The sequence below is a fragment of the Procambarus clarkii genome, chromosome 22, assembly GCF_040958095.1.
Source record: "Procambarus clarkii isolate CNS0578487 chromosome 22, FALCON_Pclarkii_2.0, whole genome shotgun sequence".
NCBI classification, from domain to species: Eukaryota; Metazoa; Arthropoda; class Malacostraca; order Decapoda; family Cambaridae; genus Procambarus; species Procambarus clarkii.
In genome coordinates this window covers 27,142,107-27,153,266 of record NC_091171.1, presented here as the reverse complement: position 1 = coordinate 27,153,266, position 11,160 = coordinate 27,142,107, and the positions used below count along the sequence as shown (strand labels likewise).

Sequence of the window (11,160 nt, the reverse complement as noted above, 5' to 3'; positions counted from 1 at the left end):
GATTTGTGAGATTAAGAGATTATTGCAGAAATACAGTCCACTTAACATTATACAAATTGCTATCGAAGTATATAAATTAACGTAAATATAAATTCATATAAATTAAATAAATATAAATCTCACAGGTCGGTTCCCACATTATTTGGTCCTTCGAAACCGAATTATTTGGACCTTCGGAACCGGAATATTCGGTCCTTTGAACCCACATTTGGTCATCTTAGTACCGGATGAACCAGTTAACCAGTGGATTCATTAAATATACTAGTGCAGTGTTATTTAAACAAAAGCCAGCCGTCAAGACGGCAGCGTAGCCTCGAGGGAGCTCAGGAGCCTCCCTCAGCCCAGTTCAGCTTCGTCAGCGGTTTCATGCAAACCCACAGATATTTGGTGGCGTGTTATTTCGTGAAATGACAGCGCTAATATAGAATCCAGCCAAATTAGTGGCTGTGTCTTCGCGATATTGTTCACGGATTTCGTGGTGTTACATTTCGCGAGAGATTATCTACGAATTTTGTGGACTTTATTTCGCGAGGTCACTAATAATATTTAATACTTCTAGATAATATTAGAAGTTTCATAGAGGCTAATTAAGAGGCTATTATCAATAATTGTGTATATTATTTCTCCAAAATAGAGAATTATTTAATATATATTGCACTAGTGATCACAGTATAATATTTACTAATTGCCAACCCACAACAGGGTAGGGTATTAACCATTGACTAGTTGAACTATTATCGTTCATCCTAGTCCCATTATTACCATAGTCAGTTGTACTATATTGATCAACCTAACACCATTAATGAATGGTCCAGACCCTATTTTGGGTGTAATTTTTACCAACTCGAATTGAGTTGTATATATAATAATTTACTTATGATCATTACACCTTTGAGTGATTAATTAGTGTCTCTACCATCCTAGGGTGATATAGAAGAGCTAACCTAAAGGTACTTCCAGTGACACTGGTTTATCACTCAAATCATTAGTGTGTATGATTGTATATATATAATGTGTATTAATTTTAAGTGCTAACCTCTAGTAGAGGTAGGATTATTGCCTAGTGAGTGCAGAATTTACCCTAGGCTATCATTAGTGTTTGTTCAGTATTATGAGCAGCCCAAGTACAAGTCCCACAAAGCTTCACCAACTAGCCAGTATGGATAATGCAGGGAGAATGAAAAGAACCCTTGCAGGTCTTAAAGGCCACTTAACAAGACAGATCAAGAAATGTGAAGATTTGTCACAACAATCTCAAGTTGATTATGCTGACCTGGAAAGCTATTATCAAGCAGCTGCAGGTAAATTTGAGCAAATCAAATGTCAAATAGCAACATATGTGGCTGAACTTGCCAACACTAATTTATCAGAAACAGAAATAGACGACATTATGGTTGATCTAGCGAATTATGAAGATCACACTCAGGCCACGTTACAGCCTTATGTCAAATTAATTGCCCAGAACAAGGCAACAGCAACAATAACAACAGTTGCATCTAATACGAGTCAAGCAGAAGCTCGACTCCCTCCAATTAATTTACCCACTTTCTCAGGAAAAGATGAGGAAGATTGGGATGAATTTTGGAACAAATTCGTTGACCTTGTAGACTCAAAACAATCTTTACCAAAGAGTAGTAAATTCTCTTATTTGCAAGGCCAATTATCAGGTGAGGCTAAAACAGTAGTATCCCATCTGAGATTAACTAATGACGGCTATGATCTGGCAGTAAAACTCCTCAAAGATAATTATGCTGATCCAGAAGTAAGAACATCACATTTAGTTCATGAGCTGTTGCATTTACCCCCACCGGAGGCTTCAGCTGATTCACTCCAAGTCTTCAAGCTGGAGGTAGAATCATTGATCAATGCCCTCAGCCTGACAGCAGATACAAACGGGGCTGAGTGGGTCTTGAAAATAATTGTCCAGGAGAAAATACCTAGGGACATATTGAGACAAATGAGTGCTCATTACAATAAAAGCATCTTATCCATGAATGAAATATCTGAAGGTTTAAAGTCAGTAGTTCATCAATTACGAACACATGACAAATTAAAACCACCAAGTAAACCCTCAGAAACCAATAATAGTAAACCACAGAGTACCAAAGGTACTCCAAATCAATCTAGACAATATAATTCAACACCAAAGTGGAACAGTAGCAGTGTGGGCGTATATGCAGTGGGACCCTCCAAGCCTATAGTTACTGGGTCATCCAAGAACGTGACACCAAAGGGTACTGGAAGCTATGGAACATGTTTGTTCTGCAATGAGAAACATTCAATGTACCACTGCCCTAATTTTCCTGATAGTGACGCCCGTGTTGAGCGACTCAAAGATTTGCAACATTGCACGAGGTGCCTCAGGAAACATAACATCAACGACTGTGATACCCAATTACACCCTTGTAATAGGTGTAACAAAGGTCAACACCATGCAGCATTGTGCAGAGACACCAAAACAACGTCTCCAAACCCCAAGGTGGAAGATAGCATTCCCACCACAGTACAGTACTGCAAGGTGCAACCAACAAAGAGTGTCCAATCGGCAAAGTCTAAAGGTAATACGACTTTGCCTACTGCCCAAATTACCATCCTGAATAAGAGGGCCAAGGTCCATACCCGTGGGTTGTTTGACCAAGGATCCCAGAGAACATACATCACTAAAAAGCTGGCAGATGAATTACAATTAAGGCCTGTAGCCCAGACGTCATTCAACATCTCAGGGTTTGTAACAGATGCAGGACCTCAAGTCTACCAGGTGGTACAACCATCAGTACGCTTAGGCAGGTACGTCTGTCGAGTACAAGCCATTGTGGTGGACAAAATACCAGTAGACCTACAAGTTCAAGGTCTGAGAGCAACAGCCAAATTCCTGAGAAATAGAGGAATAAAATTGGCAGATAATATTAAGTCTGATCACCTCACTGACTTCGGTCTCCTTGTTGGGACAGACTATTGTCATCGATTCATCGGTAGCCCTACTAAATATCAGGGTATAACCATGTTAAACTCTGCAGGAGGTAAATTACTCTCAGGCCCAGTATCAAGCCTGAGGAAACCAATGCCTGCAGATAAACAATACCAATAGAAATCTAAATTTGTCAGCTGATTATATTTCTCCAGTAGCATTATACTAAGGAGATTACAGCTGACTATACCAACAGAGGTTGATGTTAGTATCATCATTTAAAGCTGGAGATGATTTCATGAGGCCTCAGTGGCAAATCAGTGAACAGTAGCCTAAACCAGCTACAAGTCACTGCGACCAATGTCACTGAACCCACTGCAGTCTCAGAACCATACTTTACTTTAATGATGAGCTATTCAATCTTCTGAATCAATTAACTAAATTAAACCCCAATAAATCTGATGACTGATTTGATACATTTATTATTTAATCAAGATGTATTCCATGGGCCTCAGTGTTTATATATCAGTGACCAGTTACCTGAAGAAACTTCAAGTTATATCTAATGTCACTGATCTCACTGCAGTCCCTGAATCATACTTGACTGTAGTACTTGATCACATTCAGTCTTCTGGGTTAAATAATATGTAATAAGGCTTGAATATTAGCCTTTCAAGAGTTGACAGGGAAATGAAATCGCATTAGACTTCTAACCCCTGCAACTCTAGTACGGGACATCCGTCCTGTACGAACAGACGCACAAATGTGTGATTACTAACTACTAACATCAAATTAATCAAATAATTCGAAGGAGGAGTATCGGTGTTCGTCTGTTCTAAAGAGGACTTCGACCCGTGAGCAGCCCCCTGGGGAATTATGTCGGAAAATCCGACACCATTTAATATATCATACAGATAATAGCTGTATTACCAACAAGTTACCCATAGAAAACGTAACTTGTAGTGGAATTACCGTCTATAGAAAACGGGATATCATCACCACATACTATTATAATTCACCAGCTATTCTGCTGGGAATTATTCTTAAATACATAAGTCTTTGGACTTTACCATCATAAAAACATCTTATATAAATTAACTTAATTATCAATATTAAAGTAGAGTAAATGTGACCCTTCTATCACGTTCTGAAATCTGGACAATGTAAGCCAGGCGTCAGAGTGGAGGAAGGAGGGCAGCCATTGTTGTTTATACGAGACCAGAGGCTCACACGGGAGCAAATTCGGCTCCTGTTAATTTTACTTGGACGTAGTGTTATGGATACCAAAGGTGTACCATCTGTCAACACGCTGTCAACAAATCAAGTTAAGTGTTCTTTCCGAAACCCATTATCTATCATTAGTGGCCATTAATGTCATTATATAGGGTGACCCGGTTAGAACGCGAAATCGCCTCAAACTAAAGGTAATTAAGCCAGGTCTTCATGTTCCATGTACTGTTTTCTCTGATATAGCTTGTCATATATAGGATTCTGGCTTCACAGCTAGCGCACTTTTGACAGGTCTAGACGAGGATGCAAGATTTTGTGCACCAGTTACTGGGTGATATGGAAGCTACCTCAAAGAGGATAATTTGGTGTCTACACCCTAGTTATACCTGGTGGACTAACCTGCTGTACTATAAGATAAGGAACCTCATCAATGTATGTAGCTATTACAGTAGTTTGATTGGCTGCATATATATAAATATAAACCCCCCCTAATGTGTAGAGGATCGATTTGTGAGATTAAGAGATTATTGCAGAAATACAGTCCACTTAACATTATACAAATTGCTATCGAAGTATATAAATTAACGTAAATATAAATTCATATAAATTAAATAAATATAAATCTCACAGGTCGGTTCCCACATTACATTTGCTCGTGTTGAATTCCAGTAGCCATTTCTCTGACCATCTCTGCAACCTGTTCAGGTCCTCTTGGAGGATCCTGCAATCCTCATCTGTCACAACTCTTCTCATCAACTTTGCATCATCCGCAAACATCGACATGTAGGACTCTACGCCTGTAAACATGTCGTTAACATATACAAGAAATAGAATTGGTCCCAGCACCGATCCTTGTGGTACTCCACTTGTTACTGTTCGCCAGTCCGACTTCTCGCCCCTTACCGTAACTCTTTGGCTCCTTCCTGTTAGGTAGTTCCTTATCCATGCTAGGACCTTTCCCCCCCTGTGTGTGTGTGTGTGTGTGTTTGTGTGTGTGTGTAGTTGCCACTCTATCATGCCCTCTTGACATTCAGTTAGTTACAAAAAAAAATCCTATTAATCAACGAATTTCCATATATTATTTCAGTCAGGTTTTATCATTCTGTCTGCGTCTCTGTTTCCATTCAGTTATCTGTCAAATATACTTCGCTGCCGACCATCTTAAAATTTATGACCATTTCAGATTTAAAGCTGGAAATCATACATACTTTATGGGCCCATTGTTGAAGCACAGCAAGTGTGAGGTGGCCGGTGGTGTTAGTATGAGGTAGTGTGTGTGTGTATGTGTGTGTTTGTGTGTGAATGACCTGCGTTAAATACTCTTCACTTATATTTCAACACATTGAGATTTGATCATTCACTACCAATTTGACCATTCACTACCAATTTGATCATTCACTACCAATTTGATCATTCACTACCAATTTGATCATTCACTACCAATTTGATCATTCACTACCAATTTGATCATTCACTACCAATTTGACCATTCACTACCAATTTGATCATTCACTACCAATTTGATCATTCACTACCAATTTGACTATTCACAAACCAATTTGACCATTCACTACCAATTTGATCATTCACTACCAATTTGACCATTCACTACCAATTTGATCATTCACTACCAATTTGACCATTCACTACCAATTTGATCATTCACTACCAATTTGACCATTCACTACCAATTTGATCATTCACTACCAATTTGATCATTCACTACCAATTTGACTATTCACAAACCAATTTGACCATTCACTACCAATTTGATCATTCACTACCAATTTGATCATTCACTACCAATTTGATCATTCACTACCAATTTGATCATTCACTACCAATTTGATCATTCACTACCAATTTTCAAATTATACGTGTTTCACCCCTCATTCTTTTGAAATATATCAATAGAAAAATAACTTCAAAATTACCGTATCACAATTTTCTAAATTCAATTGGTTAAAACATTTGTTGTAAATTACGTAGATGTTAACGTATAAAAAAAAAAACAATAGTCAATATATAGTCAATATTGCCTTAATACTTGTCAAGATATAGAAATTACTGGTTCTCCTTTATCTGCCAGCTAGCAGTTGTTTCAGTGACAAGTCTGTCCACTAGTAAGTAGCTCCTTATAGAGTCATGCCACCTATGTAGATATTTGTACATAACCCTCAGTCCAAAATGTCATGGACATTGAAGTGTCCATACATCACGAAGCCTATATACCCTCATATATATATATATATATATGTCGTACCTAGTAGCCAGAACGCACTTCTCAGCCTACTATGCATGGCCCGATTTGCCTAATAAGCCAAGTTTTCATGAATTTATATATTTTCTCTAATTTTTTTCTTATGAAATGATAAAGCTACACATTTCATTGTGTATGAGGTCAATTTTTTTTTATTGGAGTTAAAATTAGCGTAGATATATGACTGAACTTAACCAACCCTACCTAACCTAACCTAACCTATATTTATAGGTAAGGTTAGGTTAGGTAGCCAAAAAAAGCTAGGTTAGGTTAGGTTAGGTAGGTTAGGTAGACGAAAAAACATTAATTCATGAAAACTTGGCTTATTAGGCAAATCGGGCCTTGAATAGTAGGCTGAGAAGTGCGTTCTGGCTATTAGATACGACATATATATATATATATATATATATGCGAACAAGCCTGAATGGTCCCCAGGACAATATGCAACTGAAAACTCACACCCCAGAAGTGACTCGAACCCATACTCCCAGGAGCCACGCAACTGGTATGTACAAGACGCCTTAATCCACTTGACCATCACGACCGGACATAATGAGGTGATAGCCGAGGCTATTTGAACCACCCCACCGCCGGCACTCGGATAGTAATCTTGGGCATAGCATTTTACCAAATCACCTCATTCTTTGGGGCACACGTGAGGAACACAAATGCGAACAAGCCTGAATGGTCCCCAGGACAATATGCAACTGAAAACTCACACCCCAGAAGTGACTCGAACCCATACTCCCAGGAGCCACGCAACTGGTATGTACAAGACGCCTTAATCCACTTGACCATCACGACCGGACATAATGAGGTGATAGCCGAGGCTATTTGAACCACCCCACCGCCGGCACTCGGATAGTAATCTTGGGCATAGCATTTTACCAAATCACCTCATTCTTTGGGGCACACGTGAGGAACACAAATGCGAACAAGCCTGAATGGTCCCCAGGACAATATGCAACTGAAAACTCACACCCCAGAAGTGAGTTTCAAACTCACTCACACCCCGGCTATCACCTCATTATGTCCGGTCGTGATGGTCAAGTGGATTAAGGCGTCTTGTACATACCAGTTGCGTGGCTCCTGGGAGTATGGGTTCGAGTCACTTCTGGGGTGTGAGTTTTCAGTTGCATATTGTCCTGGGGACCATTCAGGCTTGTTCGCATTTGTGTTCCTCACGTGTGCCCCAAAGAATGAGGTGATTTGGTAAAATGCTATGCCCAAGATTACTATCCGAGTGCCGGCGGTGGGGTGGTTCAAATAGCCTCGGCTATCACCTCATTATGTCCGGTCGTGATGGTCAAGTGGATTAAGGCGTCTTGTACATACCAGTTGCGTGGCTCCTGGGAGTATGGGTTCGAGTCACTTCTGGGGTGTGAGTTTTCAGTTGCATATTGTCCTGGGGACCATTCAGGCTTGTTCGCATTTGTGTTCCTCACGTGTGCCCCAAAGAATGAGGTGATTTGGTAAAATGCTATGCCCAAGATTACTATCCGAATGCCGGCGGTGGGGTGGTTCAAATAGCCTCGGCTATCACCTCATTATGTCCGGTCGTGATGGTCAAGTGGATTAAGGCGTCTTGTACATACCAGTTGCGTGGCTCCTGGGAGTATGGGTTCGAGTCACTTCTGGGGTGTGAGTTTTCAGTTGCATATTGTCCTGGGGACCATTCAGGCTTGTTCGCATTTGTGTTCCTCACGTGTGCCCCAAAGAATGAGGTGATTTGGTAAAATGCTATGCCCAAGATTACTATCCGAGTGCCGGCGGTGGGGTGGTTCAAATAGCCTCGGCTATCACCTCATTATGTCCGGTCGTGATGGTCAAGTGGATTAAGGCGTCTTGTACATACCAGTTGCGTGGCTCCTGGGAGTATGGGTTCGAGTCACTTCTGGGGTGTGAGTTTTCAGTTGCATATTGTCCTGGGGACCATTCAGGCTTGTTCGCATTTGTGTTCCTCACGTGTGCCCCAAAGAATGAGGTGATTTGGTAAAATGCTATGCCCAAGATTACTATCCGAGTGCCGGCGGTGGGGTGGTTCAAATAGCCTCGGCTATCACCTCATTATGTCCGGTCGTGATGGTCAAGTGGATTAAGGCGTCTTGTACATACCAGTTGCGTGGCTCCTGGGAGTATGGGTTCGAGTCACTTCTGGGGTGTGAGTTTTCAGTTATATATATATATATATATATATATATATATATCGGGCAAGGTTGAGAGTGTGAGTGGGAAAGAATGAGAGAGAGAGAGAGAGAGAGAGAGAGAGAGAGAGAGAGAGAGAGAGAGAGAGAGAGAGAGAGAGAGAGAGAGAGAGAGAGAGAGAGAGAGAGAGAGAGAGACAGAGAGAGAGAAGAGTGAGAATGTGACTGAGGAAATTGCCCGTGTGAAGATGGAAGGCAGTGAATGGGCAGAGGAAAACAAATATGACCCAAACACATTGTACGTTTGATTACCAGTGGTAAGTGTCAGATAAATATAGTGTCCCCCCCCCCTTTGCATTATATATTAAGGGAAGAGTTGGGCATGTAGTGGTGCAGCGGCACACAGCGGATGAAGACAGGTGATGTTGCTGCCTAGACCGAGCTCATAGGCTCAGTACCAGAGAGTAACAAAGTCAATTGAAAATTGCATCAAATATAACAGAATTTTCTTTGTGTATATATTTTCCTCAAAAACAATATTTTCTTTGTTAATGAAAGCCTTCAGTGTGACATATTCTTAATGGAATCAAATGGATTCGATTTATGGCATGTGCATTAATTTTGTGTGCCACAAGCACAGCGTTTAAAGGACACAATATGAACTGATCCACTCAGACTTTAACATAATCCCACCAGAGAGTGATCAAGTAATCTCTTCATGCGCTAATGGTGTGGAACACAGAGAAGTGCATCTAAAATGGTGAGACCAACCTCCACACCGTATGTGTGCTTGACTAAACACACCGATAATGATCTAAAAAGTGAGAAATCTCTCTCTCTCTCTCTCTCTCTCTCTCTCTCTCTCTCTCTCTCTCTCTCTCTCTCTCTCTCTCTCTCGTGTAAAATAAAGTAATTTTTAAGTTCATATTAACAGATACAATTTACGAAACATTACCTAAGAGTTAATAAAATTATCTTTCTGCGGAATGCCTCATAAATAATTTCCTATAAAAGCTATATATAAAAGCTGTATTTTATATATATATATATATATATATATATAGTTATATATATATATATATATATATATATATATATATATATATATATATATATATATATATATATATATATATATATATATATATATATATATATATATATATATATATACTCACCTAGTTGTACGTGCGAGGGTTGAGCATGGGCTCTTTGGTCACGCCTCTCAACAGTCAATCTACAGGTGTACAGATTCCTGAGCTTCTCGAGTTCTATCATATCTACATTTGAAACTGTGTATGGAGTCAGCCACCACCCGTTTGTCAGTCTTTCTAATATCTCTGTGGCTCATTTGGGTACTCAGTTTCCACCTGTATCCTCTTGTGCGTGTACCACCCGTGTTAAATAATCCATCCTTGTCTACCCCTGTCCATTCCCCTGAGAATTTTTATATGTGGTGAGCATGTCTCCCCGAGTTCTTCTGTCTTCCAGTGCCGTGAGGTGCAGTTCACGCAGCCTTTCCTTATATCTCATGCCTCTTAGTTCTGGGACTAGCCTAGTGGCATATCTCTGAACATTTTCCAGCTTCGTCTTGTGCTTGACAAGGTGTGTGTGTGTGTATATGTGTTTGTGTTTATAAATAGAGACAGACAGACTCAACGTAGAGGAGAAAGTCCTCTCATAATATTAGCACCAATGATAACATTATAAAGACCCATCGACTCCCACAAAACTCCTGCACATGCAAGAGACAGTCACGAAAATAGGTTTTGCGACGCTACCAAACAAATTATAACATTAGTTGACCAACTTGTCGCTCCAGAATTTGGTAATCAGAACGTCTTGCAAAGTTGGTACGGTACGCGTGGCTGCAACATGACCTGGGCGTGGTTCACCTCCCTTGTCTCTCTCTCCTTCTGGGACTAACTTTATTGGGCCAAGGTGTTTACCGTCGTCATGGCAGCCGTAAGAAAATCCTCCTGCCCCAAAAATCTTTTCTCCACACAAAATACAGTGTCTCTTTTATGTATACAAACAAAAATCACAGTTCTTTTATCAAAAAATATACATTGTAACCCTACCAATTCGACTATAAAAAAGGTAGTTATTGTGTATTCTTTCGAACGAATCTAATTAAAATATCGTAAAAAAAATTCACATACACACCGTGAAAAAATCGCGGCCACATCACATGTAAAAGAGAGAAGGGTAGCAAGATCCAGCTAGCGAGCGAGGGAGCGAACGAACGAGAGGGAGGGAGGGAGCGTCAACCTCACTTGAGCGCTATACCTTGCCCCTACCGCGGCTGGGAGCGTACTGAGGCACTAGCCTGTCTGCAGGGCCCCTTAACTACCTCAACCCGCGGCCAACTGCCTTACTGAGGAGCTGACTTCCACCCGTCACTTGCTGATGGACATGCGCGCGCGCCCCCCCCCCCCCTCGTCCTCCCTTTTTTTGTCTCTATGACGCAGTGTTTGTCTTGCGAGGGTGTTGGAGGAGGAGGAGGCGGGGGATGGGACACTTTGTGTCTCCTTGTGTGTGTTGTATGTGTGTGGGGTGTGTATTCTTAGGCCTATATAAGTAAGGGTTCACTCAAGTATCGCACTTAACATCTTGAG

The 11,160-nt window shown here is 40.6% G+C and overlaps 1 protein-coding gene across 1 annotated transcript in view; it reads right to left on the bottom strand.

Annotated features, from left to right (window-relative positions):
• Nucleotides 1-10,880, bottom strand: part of LOC123748333 (limbic system-associated membrane protein) — a 489,037-nt gene extending 478,157 nt beyond the window's left edge. The window contains exon 1 of the mRNA XM_069329141.1: nt 10,709-10,880. The gene's annotated coding sequence lies outside the window, so the exon portion shown is untranslated. The remainder of the gene's footprint in view (nt 1-10,708) is intronic.
• Between the last annotated feature and the right edge of the window lie 280 nt (nt 10,881-11,160).